Genomic DNA, 20,590 nt, shown 5'->3' on the forward strand with positions numbered 1-20,590 from the left:
GGGCCTGATCACGACTTTGGCGGTAACGGCGGCGGCATCAATTCGGAAAATTTGCGCTCTTACCACAGGTGGATTTCCCGCTGACGGTAATAGCGTGAATTTTCAGCGGATTTCCCCCCAGCTCAGAGCTGGGGCGAAATCCGCCGAAGTCCTGATTTGGCAGACCCTTAAATCCGGCGGTAATAGCACTACCGCTGGATTTAAGGGTTACCGCCAAAGTCGCGATCAGGCCCATTGTCCCAGTCCCCAGCTAACTCACTGCACACTTCTCCGTAAAAGTACTACACTAACTCCACCTCATTCCTCTTAATCAGAGTCCCCCATTCATTCGACCTCACCCTTCCTCATCTTAGTCCCCCAACTAACTCATCTCATTCTACCTTGTCATAATACTCCACTACTACCAACTCACTCTTCCTTATCACAGTCCCCCCACTAACTCTACCTAGCTTTTGTTTGTCACGGTTCCCCACTAACTACACCTCACTCTTCTTCATCACAGTCCCCCACTGAGTCCACATCACTCTTCCTTGCTGCAGTCCCCAACAACCCCAACCCACTCTTCTTCTTCACAGTAAGATGCTACCACCATCTCACTCCTCCTCTTCACAGTACTCAAACAAAACCACCTCACTCTTCTTTGTCACAGTCCCCAACTACCCCACCTCACTATTACTCGCAACAGTCCCCAACTACCTCATCTTACTCTTCCTCATTACAGTCCCCCACTCACACCATCTCACAATCTAACACTAACTCCACCTCACTCTTCTTCATCACAGTCCTTCACTAAGTCCACCTCATTTGCTTTTGTTACAGTCCCAAACTATCTCCACCTCAATCTTCTTTGTCAAATCCCACAATAACACCACCTCACTTTTCTTCATCAGAGCCCACCTCTAACTCTACCAAATTATTCTCTCTCAAAGTCCCCAAGTGCCCCATCTCACTCTTCCTCATAAGAGTCCCCCACTAACTCCACCTCACTCTTCTTTGTCACAGTACCCCACAACCACCACTTCACTCTTCCTTATCATAGTCCCCAACTTCCACACCTCACTCTTCTTCATCACAGTCCCCAATTACGCTACCTTGCTCTTCCAAGTCACAGCCCCCAACTACGCCACCTCACTCTTCATCATCACAGTCTCCCACTAACTCCATCTCACTCTTCTTTGTCAGAGTCCCCCAATAAATCCACATCACTCGTCTTCATCACATTCCCTCCCTAACTCCACCTCACTCTTCCTTGTCACATTAGACCACTACCACAACCTCAGTTATCCTTGTCACAGTTCTCCAATACCACCACCTCACTGTTTGCTGTCACAGTCCCCAACTATTCCACCTCACTATTCCTTGTAAGAGTGCTTCTTTGTCACAGTCCCCACTAACTCCCTTACTCTTCTTCATCAAAGTACTCCACTAACTCCACCACATTCTTCTTCATTACAGTCGCCCACTGATTCAACCTCACTTTCCAAATATCAGTCCCTCAACTCCCCCATCTCACTCTACCTCTTCACAATACTCCACAACCACCAACTCACTCTTCCTTGTCAGAGCCCCCACTAACTCTTCCTAGCACTTCTTTGTCACAATTCCCCACTAACTACACAACTATTCCTCCTAACAGTTCCCAACTACCTCACCTCACTCTTCCTCATTACAATCCCCCACTAACCCCACCTCAATCTTCTTTGTCACAGTCCAACACTAACACCACCTCACTCTTCTTCATCACACTCCCCGACTAAGTGAACCTCACTCGCCTTTGTTACAGTCCCAAACGATATCTACTTCAATCTTCTTCACAATCCCACAATAACAGCACCTCACGTTACTTCATTAAAGCCCACTACTAACTCCACTAAACTATTCCTTGTCACAGCACCAAACTGCCCCACCTCACTCTTCCTCATACGATTCCTCCAGTAACTCCACCTCACTCTTCTTTGTCACAGTACCCCACAACCACCTCCCCCTTCTTCATAACAGTCCTTCATTAACTCCACCTCACTCTTCATTGTAACAGTCACCAACTACCCAGCCTCACTTTTCCTTGTGACAGCCCCCCACCAACTCCACCTCTCTCTTCTGCATCACAGTCCCAAACTAGCACCACCTCACTCTTACTCATCAAAGTACCCCACAATGCCACCTCACTCTTCCTCATCACAGTCCCCCACCAACTCCAACTCACTCATCTTTGCCATGGCATTAGCGCCATGGCTGCCTCCAAACCTGGGTCCGGGCCCGGTGACACAGAATGGGGACTTACCGGGTCATTCCAACCTTTGAGGACCCGGTACGTCCCCATTCACTAAACCATTTCCCATTCCCATTTGAGCCCCCATAGGGCTCAATGGGAATGGGGAAGGAGCAAATAACGGGTACATTTTCTCCCTGGTCCCTTAACGGGTCCCGCTAAGAACGGCTGGTCAGACCAACCGTTCCTGGTAGGACCCACTAAGGGACCTCGGAATATGGCAGTAGGGGGTTAACGGCACCAGCATCTTTAACCCCCTACCGCCATACTCGTAATGACCCCCAATGTCTTAAACAGAGTTCATCTTTCTCACCACTACTACAGCTAGTTGCCTCTAAGCCTAGAGTGTAAAACATGTAATACTCTTCCACCCTCACAACTACAAATGCTGAAATAATCCCTCCTGTATCCAGGTGTCAGCTCAAACAGCACCCACAATGCTCTGATTTCGTAAATCTCTCAAAACATGGCTTTATCAACACCTGACCGTGAACTTATTGCAATGGCCACACATACCGATGCACAGACCTCATCTCACAGTAACGTGCTACTGTTAAAACATGCCAGCCCAAATGCTAGCTACCCACAGTTTGTACAGGGCTCTGCTGTTCTCGAGCTAGGTCTTCGCTTTAAACAATAAAATTAAAACAACTTTTAAAACATGTATCAAATGTTATGCCACATAAGTGCAGATTTAATTCTTCTGGACCAGGCACTCTTGTTATCATTTCTTATTGGAACACTTCCTTTATAGACAGTCCTCCTCAGAGTAACATCGAATGCTTTTTTTAAGAGTGAGTTGATCCTGCCAAACAGGACATGCTTTGTTCATCCCATCTATCATTGATTGTGAAGCGGTCAGACACCCCGGCCTGTGCATTCCTGTGATCTCCCAGTTATAGAATCTCTGCCTGCCTTCTAAAGCTTGCCAGGAATCTGTGTGCAGCTGACCTTACCCAGATCGTCTACCAGATGTCAAGAGTTAAGAGAGACACAGTGTCAGCCAGGTGAAGCACACACTGCAGAAGATGGTGTGCAGCCTAGCAACAAGAAGATGCAGGTGAGAAAAAAAAAGTCCTGTCATTTGCAGAAATAGCATCCTGCCCTTTTGAAATCTGTGAGACCAAAGAGTCTTAACAATTGCTAATAGTACAATGGTGGCATTTGTGCTTGAAGGCCGCTTAGGATGGGAGTGGAAAGAAAAGAGATGTTACGCTGTTCCATAGGTAACGCCGAAGGAAAATTCGGTTCTGAGGGTTTCTCTCTATCACATTCCAAGCCACAGGAGAGAGTAAGAGATCATATATGCCTATGCAGTTTCTATACCTGCAGAGAGTGCATAGGATTGAACATCACAATGGAACTTAAAAACAGGAAAAAAAAAATATGCATGCATGAGTGAATTGACATGTGCACTTCAGGCTTGCTATAAGGTCAGACTATCTAACATGTGTACCACTGCTAAAAGCTGAGCAAATGCTTTGATAATATGAAATGGATAAAAACAGGTTTTGTCACAAATCATTTAATCTAAAAACATGCTGCTCCAGTGCAAAAATGAATGAGTCTGTTTGTGTGCTATGTTTGCTGTATAACGTACAGTGAAATGTAACTATAGTTTGCTCTGGTTTGTATGATTTTGCATGCATTATATCCAAGAATGTGTGCCATTGATATGTATTTATGATTTTTGCTGTTTATTTGATGTGTCCAATATGCATTGACAAGTAAAATCGTTCATGCAGTTTTGTTGAGTTTTGCTTTTGAAATATAAGAACCCTAAAACATGTTTCCTCCGTTTACAATTTACAATGGGGGACAAAATGCAGCGCTCTCTTCAAATTGCGATTGTATACATGTTGTACTATTTGTCTTGTTATTTGAGTTCTCCTCCTCTTTAATCATATCATCACACTATCAGACTAGATATATATCACTGCAAACTGTTCCGCATGTTCTTGTTCATGTCAAACCAAGTGAACGTTTGAGGGCACTTAGGTTTGGTGCATTGACCACTTACACTCAAAGCATTGGCAGACTACCTTCTAAATCACAACGCTTTCAGCAGAGAAAGTTTTCAACCACGGTGACCAATGAGCATTTCAGCTTTCCCCCAACCACAAATATTCCTCCGATTTTTCCCAGTTTCATCAGCTCCAACCTAAGTCACCAATGCAGCCCCTTCCAGCATGCTGTTTTGACTCCAATTCCCCCAGGATATACCTCACTTAGCAGCCCATTAGAATACCTCATCGTAAGGTATCACTGGCCACCTAATTGGACTTAGTTAACAGAGGAAACCTTAAACATACAATGTTGTATGTCACTAAATTCTAGAAAAGTCTAATCATACATGACCTGTTATAATTGCTTGTGAAGATTTGTGCAATAATATTCATTACTACCCGGCGCACTAAAACAAAAAAAAACACTTACCTGTGGTGGCTGGATTCCTAGCCTTACCTGATTGTAATCCCGATCACGCAACGGCGTACAGCTCGCTCCCATCTCCAACAGTATATTCGTTCTGGAATGGCTGCCATGGAAAGGCAGAAGGGACTACGCATAGTCCCTTCTCCCTTCCATGGCGGCCATTTTCTTTTTTTACCATGGCTGCCACAGAAAGAGAAAACAGACTACTTTTTCTGTTACGCGGTGGCCATTTTTTAAAACATTTTTAAACTTTTTTTTCTGGCTGCGAAACGCAACACGTCTTGCAGCCGGGAAATAAAAAACATTAGTACCCCGGTCTAATGGGGCGGGGTACTAATGGTAATAAGCCCCTCAACAGCGGGCCATTACCCCCGGGGCCTTCGTTAAGGCACTTGTTGCCCTCGGGCCTGTAACTGTGGGCCCCGGAGGAATTACCTTAGGGGGTAATGGCCTGCCGTCTCGGGGCTTATTGCCACAGTATTGCCCTAGTGGACAAAATCTCAAATATAGATGAGCGGACTCTGGTCTGGCTGGGAGAAGTGGGAAGTAAAGTGAATGTTTATTTATTATCATCATTATTATTATTATTATTATTATTATTATTATTATTATTGTATTTATTGAGCGCAGACCTAGCTTTGAGGAGCAACCGAGCACTTTACAGTGTAATACAACAGTACAGATGCATAATGGAGCACTTTACAGAGGTATACAACAATACAGATGCATAACGGAGTGCTTTTCAGAGATAACAGAACAGATATACAGCAGGTCGTAAGATACAAAGTGGGACAAATGAAGTGTACAGCTGTACTGTGAGGCAAGGAGGAGAAGGGGAATCGCCAATGCGCCCAGCATTCACTTTCCACAAATCTAAATGCAGAGGTATTTCTTCCAATGACATGTAATGTTATTTGGCAAACCTACCTGCTATACTCGTATGGTAGTGGTCATGTATAAAGAAAATAGTTCCTTAACTGGTGGAGTCCCTGGGCAGGGGTCCCACGTTCAGACGCAATCACCCGTGGCGTATCACTAACCTAACAATGGTTATAGGTCGATTGTTCGAATCCAAAGGACCGAAATGCCATAGGGTCGAATCAAAAGGACCGAAAACCAAAGGGTCGAATTATTATTATTATTTTTTTTTGGCGGGTTCACCCCTAAACCACCGTTTTTGGTGAAAAATCCACTTTTTTTTATACTATACGAAAACCCCAAAAATATATATATTTAAAAAAAAAAATTTGACCCTTTGGTTTTTGGTCCTATTGCCTCGACCCTATTGCATTCCATCCTTTTGGTGTCGAACCTTTGACCGGACACCACTAACAATGACTTAATTGTGTTCCTTTTGAATTGTTTGTATGTGATTACTACCTGTATAAGCGCTGTGGTTTCCAGTCTTTTTCTGCCTTGGTTGAATTTATGTCATGTATAAAAGGCTGCACTTTTTGTGAGATAATCCTCTACAGCTTTACAAAATGGCAACACATTTGAGAAGGCCAAACAAGCATTAACAGGCAAATAGTGAAAATAGGTTTAGGATTTGTAAGAAAGTCCCCTTCCCTTCCCTTCCCCTTCCCACCAAGGAGGTGACTCAGGGGCTTTTGTGCCTTCTAGAGGCAGTGGGTGATGGGACAGTGGATGGTATGGGCAAGATTCCTTGGTCACCTTCTCCTGTTTCCCACCACATGGCAGGGATCATTCAGAGGTAAAACCTATATTGACCCCTGCCAAATTAATTAGGAGAGATTAAAGGCTCTTCTGGCCAGACCAAGGTCCCCAAGAGAGAAAACAAACACTCCAGTTTTGTGACAGTCATTGAACCCACATAATAGTCCCCAAAGTTGTCTGATACCATTCGAAAACCTTCTCTGCTTGCAGTGAAGTCACTGCAGAACACCAGGGAAACAATTCGTAAGGCAAGGAAAACTGTGCATCCTAGTATGTTTGAATGCCTCGCTTAGAATAAAGAAAGTTGCAAGTTTACCACAAATCAGCATTCTGTGCACATTAGGACAAGTTAAGGAGACTACAAAGTGTTGTACCAGCAGCCAGTTTACACTTGGGAAGCAAGAGACCTTTGTTCTTCCAAGACAGTGCTAGGAAGTAATAGGAATGGGACATTACGATCCAAAATGGAGTCCATTGCATATAAAGGCGTATTCTAACCTCTACACCCAAAGAAAGAAAGCTAAACCTGAGAAAGGCAGCCAATCCTAGCCTATTCCCTACTGGTGAACACAGTAGCAGACACACACAATTGAACCACCACAGGGGGAAACACAAACCCTATATAACACAGATATCCAATGTATTCATGGTGGGTTGTTGGAGCAGGAGATTGTAGTTTGGATTAAGATGGTGAAAAGAGGAGTTTGGAGAAGGCACAAACTGTAGTAATGGAGGTTGTTGCAAAGATATAGAAGTAGAGGGGGATACATCATTGCTGGGAAGTTTACAGGGAGTGGTAACATCAGGAGGCAAAAGTGAGACTGAGGAAGAGTAGATAATATCAGGAGGTGGGAATGAGACTGAGGTGGATGTGGTACTATCAAGAGAGAAGGAGGAGGTATCATAAATGTAAGCAAAAGGCAGTAGACAAGAGTAGGTGGTAGTTTCAAGAGTCAAGGGTGACATGTTAAAATTTTGTGATGGAGATTGTCCTGAAGATGTGGACTTACCCCAGTAATCGTGACTGAAGTGAGGTGATAACACCAGGGATTTGATTCAGTAGTAAGGATCAGGTGTTGGTTTCAAAAGATGGACATAGTACCAAAGAGGGGGTAGTAACAACAGAATGAGGCAGTGGTAATGAGTAGGAGGTTACACCAGGAGGTGGAGGTAGTACAAAGGAGATTGAAACATCTGGTAAAAGATGCAGTACTAAGAAGGAGGATGAACCCTCATGACAAAGATGTAACTTGGAGGGAGAAATATCAGGAAGGAGGTTTGTGGAACATCTAGAGGTGGAAGCAGAGGTTCTGCAGAGGGAAACTCAAGGAACACTAGCCAGAGGCTAGAGTTACACCAGCCATTTTAGGCAGGTTCTGATGGACAAGGTTGGCCATATACAGGACCACAATGTGGGAAGAGGAATGATGATGGGCCACATAGGTTAAAGCAGGAGTAGAGCTGTTGCAAGGGAAGGAGCTTAAGGGCTCCACGACAGGTCAGACCCAAAGAGAATCCTCTCCATCTCTCCCTATTTCCCCGACTGATGACTGGCACCACTAACCAAAAAAGGAAGGGTTTGGGAAAGATAGCCAAAGGATAGCCAACAAAGGAAGGGTTTGAGAACCCTGAAGCCTGCAATGCCCAGAGAGTGGAACATGGGTGACACAACACTGCTCAGATTTTGTAAGAAGCAGGAATTATTGGGTTTTTGTAGATTTACAGGCCAATGAGCCCTACTCAATGCTGGACCATAATGTGCTCTAGCACCTTGAAGCTTCTCATGTGCTAGATGTAATTACCAATAACAATCTCGGGCCCAAATAACTATACAGACTCAAAGAATTTTGAAAAAGTACTGCTTTATTATCAGTAAAAAAATAAAGCAGGGCAATCTGGTTAATAGCAGACAGTAATTCCCACACTCACCCCCAAATGTGATTATACAAAGGTTTTATACCTCTGTGTGCGTCATTTAAGACATCATACTATGTGTCAAACTAAACTTATTGAAGGGAGGGATTGATTAGGGGAACATTTGTACCTATAGTAAACATAAGTGTTAATAACTTCATTGGCTGCCCCTCATGATATGATATGGCATTTATAACGCACATATACTCAAGTGTTTCAAGGCGCGATGTGGCAGGGTAGGGGAACAAAATGAGGACAGACAACGATCCTACTAAGTCAGGTGTCATTCAAGCCAGGCAAGTGCATGGGAGGGGGGCAGGGACAGTGCAGTACATAGGAAAAGATAACAATAAGTAAGTAACGGCCAGCTAGTGGCAGTGCATGGGTAAGTGTAGACATCAGGTGTCAAGAACTGGTAGGGGGGACTGTAGGGATACAGAAACAGTCCCCAAGTGTGGAGGTTGCAAGTGGGCAGTGCAGGTGTGTGACACTGGCCACTAACAAGAGTCCGACCTGGGCACGAGATCAGAGGGTGTCTAGGTGGCTAGTGCCGTTCTGGTTACAGCCAGGAGGTCAGCAGAGGAGAGGAGGAGAAAAAGCAGAGGCAAAGAGAAAGGTTTTGAGGTGCTTCCGGAACTGGAGATGGTTCTTGTCAAGTTTAAGGGAGGCAGGGAGGCTGTTCCAGAGGGAGGCACCAGCCAAAGAAAGAGGTCTACCATCAACTCGTTGCATGGAGAAGCGACTGACCCAGAGGGAGTTGGATGCGGATGAGCAGAGAGCTCTAGAAGGAAGTTATTTAGGGAGATAGAGTTGAAGGTATGGAGGCCCCAGGCCCCAGAAGGCCTTGTGGATGATGCAGAGGATTTTAAACTTAATCCTTGTAGCCACTGGGAGCCAGTGCAGAGATTTCAATCCTGGAGAGAAACGATCCCTGGGCTTGAGGCCAAGGACAAGTCTTGCAGTCCTGTTCTGGATAAGTTGCAGAGGGCAGAGAGTAGAAGCAGACAGATTTAGATGTTGCAGTAGTCCAGCCTAGAGAGAACCAGAGCTCTAGAGACAGTGAGCTTCTGGGGGGAGGAGAGGAAAGGAAGAATACCTCTGAGGAGGTGCAGCTGGTAGTGTGTCTTCTTAGTGATGTCAGAGATGTGAGGGGAGAAGGAGAGTGTGGAGTCAAAGATTACCCCGAGGTTTTTGCATTGCAGGTGGGAGCAGGAAGAGGGCCAAGAGAGGCCGACCAGAGAGCTGCAGGAAAGGAGGGAGATAGCAGACAGACAGTCAGAGATAAGGGAAGGAGAGGAGGAGGCTGAGGGTAGCCTGAAAATGAGCTGGGTGTCATCCACATAGCACTGAAAGTTGGGTCGGAGAGCGGCGATATGATGGGCAAGGAGTCTGGTGGGCATGCCTTGAATTACCTCTAAATATGTATAATACTGATTATAGTGGAATAAATGGCAGCAGGTTGGTCTCTGCAGCATTGTCTAACATGTTGCTACATAGGGCCTCATTACACGGTAGGCGCTAAAAAACGGGATTTACCGGCATGGCGCTATTAGCGTGTCCGTCCTCACAGGAGGCCGCCAATAGCGCACCATTACGAGTAAGCGGATACGCGCATAGGGCCATGCCGGTAAATGACCCTACCGCCATGGCGCTAAAGCACCTTACCGGGCCCGCCCAAAGTGCTGATAGCACCTCCGCCCTCACTGTACATGCTATTTGCGGTCACCGCTATTAGCGATGACCGCTATTAGCGGTGACCGCTATTAGCATCGACCGTTAAATAGCGGAAGCGGAAATAGCGACATCGCACCGGAACGGGAAAGAGCACGGCGGCCATCTTTAAAAACACAATCCATTGCCATCCTCTGCCCCCTGGACCATATTGGAGTAGTGAGCTGTGTGAAATCAACCGTGACACCTGCATCATGCCCAAGGCCCTGAAGAAAACATGTGACAGGCAGCGGAAGGAAAAGTACACCAACGAGGAACTGGTCATGTTGACGCAGACCCTTGCAGAGCATGCAGAGGTCGTCTTTGCAAATGATATGCGCCGCGCCACCTTGCTCAAGAAGAAAGCCATCTGGGAGGAGGTGGCAGTCAAAGTCAGTGCCGTGGGCACCAGCACGCGCACTGTGCGCGAATGCAGGAAGAGGTGGGACGACCTCAGGCTGCGGGTGAGGGGCATCCTGGCGGAGAACCACCGCATTGCCACTGCTGGCGGAGATGGCTCCCCAATACACCTGAAGGAATGGGAGGAGACATGCGCCAACATGATTGCCACCGAGAGCATTGAGGGAGTGGGCAGCATGGAGGTCGGCGTGGCTACCACTTCTGATGCAGGTGAGTGTACACATGACAGGATGCGGTGTGAATGCACAGTCACCCCCATATATGAGCCCAGACCCCACTCATGCATGGACACACATCCACACATGCACCCATCCATCACCATGTCAGTGTCAGACCCAAACACACACACATGCACACATCACCAGAGACAAGTCCCAAACTCAACCATGCATGGATGAGGCACTGAACTGGCACATCACCTGCATCCACAACTGCTAAGTCCCAATGTCCACAACTGCATAATCCCTGTAATTTACATTGAGTATATTGAAACGCAACCAATGCCATCCCCCTTCTTGTCCCTGACAGGCTCACATACAGATGGGGAGGATGCTGCAGATGCATCAAAGGCACCACCTACATCAAAGAGGCCAAGGGCACAGGAGCCGGAGGAAACCCCTGCAACATCCAGGGGCAAGGGTGGAAGGCCACACCTGAAGAGTGGCAGCCTACGTCACAGTGCCACTGCCAGGGCAGCAGTAGCTGCACCACCAACTGTGGCCCCACCACCGGAGGCAAACCCACTGGCAACAATGCCAGACACCCAGGGCCCACCATCAGCTGCGGCAAGCTCTGCTGGTGAGGCAGCCGCCACTGGCCCCAGTCCGATCCAGAGGACACCCTACTCCAGCACATGGAGATGCACACCCCAAGCCCCCCAGGAAGCCCAGAGCCCATGGCATCCCAGACCCCTGGTTCTGATGGGACTTATGAGGACACCAACCCTGCAATAATGTCACCCATGCTACCATCACCTGTTGCATTGGAGCCATCTGTGGGCACGGCATCCAATGCACGGTCACCCGGCACTGATCAGCAATTCACCGCCATCCTGCAGCGCCAACAGGAGCTGACCGTGCTGGTTGGGCAGCATGTCGCTGAGGCAGCAAATCTCACCGAGAAGATAGTCCAGACGGCGAGGCACTCCACTGAGCGCATGGACGCCAACACGGACAGGATATGCAATGAAATTGCAAGTCTCAGGGAGGTGCTTGTCCGCATGGCAGACACAATGGACCGCCACTTTCACCCACAAGGCCAGTCTGCCCCATCCTCGACTTCCGGGTCGACTCAAACAAGCCCCCTCAGGCGCTCGATGAGAACCACCAGGCGCACGTCTGGCAACCCTCAAGACCCTTCCAAGGACAATTGCAATTAGGGGGTTGATGGGGATACTCCGGTGTGCATTGGCCATGGCAGAAATGGCAGAGACATGAGGGACTGTTGTGGGGGGTGGTGGGAAGGGTGTCATGGGTCTGTTGGGGGGGGGAGGGTGTTATGGGTCTGTTGGGGGGAAGGGTGTTATGGGTCTGTTGGGGGGGGTGGGAAGGGTGTTATGGGTCTGTTGGGGGGGAGGGTGTTATGGGTCTGTTGGGGGGGTGTTATGGGTCTGTTGGGGGGGTGGGAAGGGTGTTATGGGTCTGTTGGGGGGGAGGGTGGTGGGATGTTTTTGGGCTTGCACTACTACACCTTCATGTCACTCAATACACTAGTTTCTGAACAAAACCCAGGCTTGGACATCTTCATTGTGTGTGTGTACTTCATTGGCGACAGGGTCCATTGCGTGCTTCAAAACATACACCAGTGCATTACCCCCCATATCCATGTGACAGTACAGAAACATGTTCCTCAGAATATTTGGTTCATCAGATGCTGTCTCACAGCACGTCCCTCCTGGCCATCCCCTCTTGCAACACCTGCATCCCCTTCACCTCCGTCCTCATCACCATCATCATCCTCATCAGGTGCTTCTATTTCAACATCAGGGGGCAGTGGCACATTCCGTCTGATACACATATTGTGCAGCATGACACATGCCATGGTGATCTTGGCCACCTTCTCATGCCCATACAGGAGAGCACCACCCGACCTGCTAATGCACCTGAACCGTGACTTCAATAGTCCAAAAGTCTGCTCGATCACGATGCGGGTACGGGTATGTGCACGATTGTATTCCTCCTCGTGCCTGTTCTGTGGGTTCCGTACAGGTGTGAGGAGCCAGGGCTTCAGGGGATAGCCCGCATCACCTGTATGGGGGAATGAACGGGGTCCTGTTACTGTTCACCTCAAGATCGGCCTGTTCACATCACACAAATTGACATTGCATTGTGATTCACGTACTAAATTGACAGCATACATGCAGATGGTCTGTGTGACAGCAACGTGCAAGGGGGAGGTTGACCCTGCAAGTAGTAATGCCACATTCATGCCTCCAACAGTAATTGACATGTCCTGGGTGAGGCCAGGTCTTAGGTGTCCCTGGCCCATCCAAATTAGGTAACACACTGCTAGTGTACTGACATCCTGACACCGATGTTGCCATGCTGTGAAGCATCACTTCAGTGGTGCCATAGGTGTGTGGTTCAGTGCTATGTCTAGGGGTGATCCCTTTGCATGCCTTCAAGGGCGCGTTGCTGGATTTATGTTGTGCTGCACTGAATCTGTATTACGGTCTTGACACCGTTGCAGGTTTGTGTAATATGTGGCGTGGCATGATGTGCAATGTGGATGGATGTGTGATGTTTTGCAACCTGCATTGTTCTCAATGTTCTGCACCTTCGAATTGCATGTGGGTTCCTCTCAAGTACATCGTGGCCTTCCCTGAAGGACATTGGCGTACATCTGTATGTCCATTTTCCCTACGGACGCCAGTCAACACCCAGTTGGAGTATGCATCTCCCCCCCCCCCATTCACACCCAGTTGGAGTATGTATCTCTCCCCCCCCATTCACACCCAGTTGGAGTATGCATCTCTCCCCCCCCATTCACACCCAGTTGGGGTATGTATCTCCCCCCCCCCAAATCACGCAGCCATGTGCTTGCCCTGCTACTCACCAAGTAGCCACGAACGTTGTCTGGTGTGTCGCTCCATGTAGCGTGGGATAGTTGAGTTCCGCAGAACCATGGAATCATGTGTTGATCCTGGGAATCTGGCACAGCAATGTGTGATTATCTTGTTGGCGCCACATACCATTTGGACATTGATAGAGTGGAATTGCTTCCTGTTTCGGTAGACTACTTCATTGTGATGTGGGACCACCAATTCCACATGGGTACAGTCGATGGCCCCGATGCAACTTGGAATGCCTGCCAGTGAATAGAAGCCAACTTTTGTGTTTGCAATCTCCTGGGCAGTCTGTGGCATGGATATGTGTTCAGGTGCATGCTTCAGGAGTGCATCGAGTACCTGGTTCAGCGTGCGTGAGAATACTGGTTGTGAGATGCCATGCATCTGTCCCACTGTATGCTGATAGGTGCCTGTGGCCAGGAAGTGGAGCACACTCACCACCTTCAGTAGCGGGGGGATGGCAGTTCTGATGTCTATGAGGCTCACAATGTCGTTGTGGATCATGTCCACGATGCTGGTGATGGTAGCCCTGTCCAGACGGTACAGGGTGTGTATCTGCTCAGGGGTCAGGTTGAATGGACTGGCTCTGATCCTGGGTATTAGTGGGTGCCTCTGTGGTATGATTAGGTGGCGTTGTGGTGCCTGCTGTGTCTGTCTTGCCCTCCTCCTCCTCCTCCTGCGTCTCCTTTGTGCTGCCTGTTGTTGTAGCAGCTGCGCTGCAATGAGGTCCTCCAGGCCATGTAATGCTGCCAGTATTGGAACCATCTTGGTGTGGGGAGGGGTGTGGGAAGGGGTGTGGTGTGCTCCTTTTGAGCTGCCACAGTCTCCATTGCCTTCACCTGTGCTGATTTGGTGCGCCTGTGGCAGGTGGGAACACTGCTCATTTCCCTTAACGGGTGGTCCGCGATGCCGGTATTTGCACCATGGCGGTATGGGGTTTGGGGGGATTTACCATGCCGCTATTTGCATGTGCACTGGCCTTGTGATGCTGTGCTAATAGCGGCATGGCGTAATTAACGGAATGGAGGGTCGCGCGCACGCGGCGTGTCCGCTATTAGTGGCACCGTAATTAGCGGTGCCGCTAATAGCGGTGTGCAGGGTCGTGATCCACATAGGGATTTAACATTACCGGTAAATCATTACCGGTAACGTTAAATCAATACCGCCTTCCGTGTAATGAGGCCCATAGACCTCTGATTGGTTGGCATGCTTTCCCAATTCTGGGCGTTCGGCTCGTTAGCAGCACAAAAGCAAAATGAAACTCAGGTATCTCAAGCAACGTCAGATTCCTCCCCACTTTCCCGATTAGTCCATCGTCTCTCATCGGTCATGCCCCAAGCCAAGGTCTGTCCTCTGCAGTTGACCTTGAAGCTTGTTCTCTGTTCTGGGACATCAAGAGAGTGTAGGCACACTATTATCTTCATTTAGGCTTAATGAATAGCCCTTTTTTCAGCTTCTGAATAACGTGTGAGCAGACCACAAATGTGTCTATCTCCACCTTCAATTTACTGCTATTTGATTCAATTGTGCTGGGTGTCATTACACTTCTTAGCCTCTGGAGACTTGCTCACTTCATCTTACATAGGTTTTCCTCATCTTTAATTGTCTAATACTTGGCTCTTGCAGATGGTTTCTCCTTCGCTTATCCTAAGAGAAATATGTCTTACTTGCATGGCTTATCCTTTTGACTCCCCTTGTGCCTTGCAATTATTACTTGAAATAGCATCCTTTATCCCAAGCCAATAGACTCCTTTTTGTTCCTCATACAAAGCTGTTTTTCCAGCGTATCCTGACTCTGCAGCCGTCGTCTGTCTCTGAGGCAGCTTGAATGGTTTTAATACAAGTCCGGCATTGATCTTTCCATCATTGCCGCTCTAGCCATGATGTGCTATGTCTCAACTACCTTGTGTTTCTGCGTATATACATTTATTAATCAGTAGGTTACTTTATCTTCTTTGCATATACAATTTTTGCATATTCAATTAAATGTTTCTTTTATTACTTCTGTTACATCTTTGAGTATTTGCATATTGTTTCAGTGAGTCTCAGTATCTCTCCTCTATGATGTCAATCTGCTCTTGTCAGATTTCACTTATAGCTCTATGATGTCCAATGGTGTGTGCAGACATTCTTCCACCCTCTCAGTGTGAGGGTACATTCAATATGGTTTTCTGAGTACATATCATCTCTCATACATTCGATGCAGTATTGGGCTGATACCTGATGTCCCACATGGGGCTCTTGTCATACTCTTCCAGTATGACAGAGATGATGGGGCAGGAGCTAGGGATAACATGTCCACCTGCTCCTCTACCTTCTTCCCTCTGGTCGAGTCCTCAATCACCTCCTCGTCTTCAATCTTCTTCATCCTCTCTTTACATCTAGGTTTCTTTGGGATCCATATTTTCGTCCCCCCCCCTCAGCACACCTGCATTCTTTATATGCTCATACACACTCTAGGTCATGTGACAGCATTCGACTGTTGGTCGACAGAATACCCAATGTCCTACATATTTATTGTGATCCTTTTGGTAGTAAAACTTCGTCCTTGGGTGTGCCAGCAAACTCTAATTTATGTTATCGTGGGTGGTGTCTTCGGTCTGTGGTGTATGATCTCCATTCACATCAATCATAATCTTCATTCCAATAGATTTCTTGGCAGTTTTCTGGCATTGTCCAAAATTATCCTTATGTGACAGAATCCTAGCAATACCAACACTAGTACTGTTCCAAGTAATTTGAAGGTGTTTGCCAGCCAGGTTGGAATCCACAAAAACAGAGACGAAAACGAGTCATCTCCTGCTTTCTCATCAGCTTCATCCTCCATCTTCATGTGCAGGGTCGTCAGCATTGTGATTGCTTCTGTCAGGGTTCCATACATCATGTGAAGGTATGAATGTACAGCAAGAAGGCCCAACCTCGGTACAAATGCCTCCTTCCATTGCTGTAATTAAGTCCAAGACATACCTGTTCTGGCGTGGCATAAGCCTAATGGCCCTCAGTTCTTCTCTGATTGCATTAGATCCTTTTATTTACACATTGATCATTTACAGCAGCTCACATCTGGTAATCTGCAGCCACTTGGCATTCACTGCAGTTTGAGAGCCTGGAATAAATATAGATAATATTATCATCACCGTATTGCTGAATAATTTATGCTCATCCGGAATATCGTTAAAGGATTCTATTGACATTGATGAAAAATTGTTCCCCCTCTTCAGTCGGCGACCTCTTCCTTCTCTGATGTTCATTCATTTTCAGAAATTCATCAATATTGAAGTCACTTCGAGGAATCACTAATGCAGGAAAGTGTACAACCACAGGGTTGCATACTCCTCCCCAATTTTTCAGGCAGCTGCATATAAGGTCTGGATCCACAGGTCCAATATCGATCCATCAGCACAGCAGTTCCCCCATTAATTCTGGGCACTTTGAGCACCTGTTAGCATCTTTTATTTTCTCCAACCAGGACCAGGCCTTCTTTTTTCAAGCCTATTGTTGCATGTGTTAGTGATATTATAGATATGGGTCCTGCTTCATTTTCACCCCATGTTAGTAGCTTAGAATTTGTGGCCATGACTTTAAAAACATGCCATTCACTATGTGTACTACGCTTACTGGTTCCGTCTTCATTAAGAGAGCGGGGCAAGATAACATTCCTTCTTTCCATTCTGTGCTGGTAGCCACTCATCCATACACCCTTAGCTGAATTCTCTCTCAGCATCCTGGTACTCCTGATCTTTCCACTATATCTGAACATTCCATCCTCCTCATTTCGACCACCTTTATTCGTTCCCCAATCTTGGATGGATACATATGTTTTTGCTTGTCCAACCCATCCCTTTCTCCATCCTTTGTGTTTTCACATAAGTATCTTCATAAGCAAATGTTCTCCTTGATTGCCATTGTAGGGTTGCCCATTTTTCTTCAAATTGTCCTCTAGTAGTGCACGCTGCCAGATAACTGAGGCACTTCGCATCATGTGCAGGCATCACTTTTGAAATAAATGTTCTGACTGCGGTCATGGCGTAGGGGATTAGAGAACACACGTAGCAACTTTCATCTAACAATCTCTCTCCCACTTCCTTCATGTAGTGCCACCATAGGTTATTCTTTAAGTGAGCTGAATTGTAAAGATATGTATTTATGCCTTCATGATCTTTTCCAACATCTCTTTTGAGTTGAGCAATTTGTTTAGTAAAATTGGGTAAGATGATGCACGTGCTTTTGTTAGGGGTTATAAATGATGTTTCATTGCCCCCCACAGTAACTGCATTTTTAATCATTTGGGGCCTCATTATGAGTTGGGCTGTAGCCGTTAAATGTGTCGGTAATGCTGTTATCACTGCATTTAAGGGCTGGCACGATCACGAGTTGGGCGCTAAATGGGCTGTATCACAATCTGCTTTTTCTGGAGGTTAAAATCCCATTTAGCAACCATTTTCAGCACTATTAGCGCCAGCTTTAATAGCGCCCTCAGCCCCATTTGGTCCAGCAGACCCAATGGAGAATGGGGATGTACCGCCTTCTTCTAGGTACTCGTGATCCAGCGCTAATAGCACTGGACCGAGTAGCGGTAACGCTATTTGCATTGGGCGGTATCACGGCGGTATTACTGCCCCAATACCGCCTAACTCATGATCAGGCCCTATGTGTCTGAATGCCATAATAATAAGGGAGAAAAGACAAATCATAAGACAAAATGAAATCACAATTACCATTCCCGAAAAATGTATCAACTTTCTCCATGGTAGTGAGTTCCTCATATTCTGGAACCTTCCCATTTTATTAAATTCAATATGTAATTGTGTTATCTTCTGTAGATCACACTTTTATATCAAGAACGGCAAAATTATGGCCACAATAATTCTGAAAATAATGAGATTGTTTTTTAGGATTTCCACAAAATGTTACAATGTCCACATATTGTCTTATCAGAGCTGGGTAAGACTGTAATATGTAGGTAAAAACAGCATACAACAATGTGTGTAATGTTATTATGATGGTTATCATAGAAGATGCAATGTATTCCTTGTCCTTTGGCTTAGATGCATTAAGGCATTGTTCCTTAAACTTATTTTTAAAGGTTCCAGGATAGCTGCAAGTCCATTCATTCCTTGTTAGATTTAAGAAATGTCAACCTTTATTTCAAGGATATTTTTATTATTCCATAAACTTCTTTTCTTTTCACTATTGGTTGCTGATCTTGTCTGCATACACAGAACTTCTTCTCTTGCTTCACTATCAGTAGTTGAAAAGGGGTCAAAGTTTCTCCCCTGCACGGTTTGATGTCATGAAGATGCAGCCAGGCTCATCTTCCTTGTAGTTTAACAGCTGTGGGGTAACTACTTCCACCTTATAGGGTCCTTAAAAGCTGAGCTTATTCCAGGTGCAGACAAATTTGTGCTCCAGCACTTGGTTCCCTGCATATAAGATTGGCTGTTTCAACAAATAGTCTGGATAAGTGGCTGGCTTTCTTCTTCAGTTCTTTATGACCCCTCATGTTGGTTCTTGGGCTGTTGAGACATGAAAGAAACACTTGCACTCATTGTTGCTAGACAATCATGCATCTCATCACCTAATGCCTTTGCTAGACTGTGGGCATGATATATTATATGATAAGTCATTTATAATGCGGCTGTACACAAGTGTCTCAGTTTCTACCCTAGTTGGAGAAGCAAGGGGTGTTCTCATTCAGCGTCTAGTCACCAACTCATGAGGAGTTAGGTGGTGATCTGAGCCAGGCTGATTTCAAGTGCATAAAGCACAAGGGGCAAACAGTGTGACCACCCTGTCTTCAAAGGTATCTTAATCTTCACTATCCTCTCTTTAAGGAGTCCATTTAATTTCTCACGAATCCCATTCGCCTGCGGGTGAGAGGCAGAAGAGAATGTGGGTTTTATACCTAATAAAATAGTTACTTGCTCTAATAGTTAATTTGCAAACTGTGGTCTATTGTCAGACTGCAACACTTTGCAAACACACCATCTTGGGAAAACCTCACACACGGAACTTGGTGGTACATGTGGCATTGGGGTGCATACATCGACCTGCCTCACTCCATCTAGAAAAGGGACATACCACTACCAGCATGTTCCTATAATCGTTGCATGTCTGCAACATATCCACATAATCTATATGTAGATGCTGAAATTGGCCATTGGGTCTAGGAATTGCTCTGCTCACTGTTAAGAATATGGGGCCAAACCAAAGGTAAACACTTTAGGAAGTTTATTCAGCTGAACAGAAGATGACAGCAGGCACTGCCTCCAGGAGCAGGCACCAACTGACCACATATAGAACACTCTCAAAGCACAACATTCTGGAAAGAATATATTACCTCACTATGGTTCATATTAGTGATGAAGCAATGTACATAATATTGAATGTATGGACACATGTAAAACTCTGATGAGCTGATGCTTAATACACGTAAAAGAAGTAATATCTCAACACATCTCCTCCCCTACAATGTCGAATTCATTCAAGATAATAATCTCTTAACCAAAGGGGCTTGCTCCTCACTCTCTCCAAATTCACATTCACATTGTTATCCTTCAATGCATTATTGTTTGCACTCTTGTTTGCATTTGAACCAGATGACAAATCATCATCATTGTCACCCTCCGCACTTTCACAATCCTCGACTGAACCACTGTTGTTACATTTCACCAATCTTGACATGGACCAGCATTCACCTCCCTCTGTGATAGCTACATTTCCTCTAACTACAGAAATTCTTTTTGGCCCAATGAATTTGCTTTCGATACACTTAGGAGACAATCTGGGGTTTTTTATGTAAACCATATCTCCTTTTTTCCAAGCTATAGCTTTGGACTTCCTTTCAGCATTCGCCCTCTCCATGTACTCATCCTGAGCCTGTCTTATAAGTGACATAACCTTAGTTCTGTCCACATAAGTACTCTTTGCCAAATCCAACCATCCCGGACACAATTTGGTCCCTGGTTGCCTGCCTTTGAGGGACATAAACGGAGAAACTCTGGTAACTGAATGCGGGGTCGTGCAGTAGTTCCACACCATTTCCCTTAAAGTAGTCTGCCAATTTAGACCTGACACCATGGCTAACTGTAACCCTCCTT

Source organism: Ambystoma mexicanum, chromosome 12 (genome assembly GCF_040938575.1).
Source record: "Ambystoma mexicanum isolate Mex_15411 chromosome 12, UKY_AmexF1_1, whole genome shotgun sequence".
Classification (NCBI taxonomy): Eukaryota; Metazoa; Chordata; class Amphibia; order Caudata; family Ambystomatidae; genus Ambystoma; species Ambystoma mexicanum.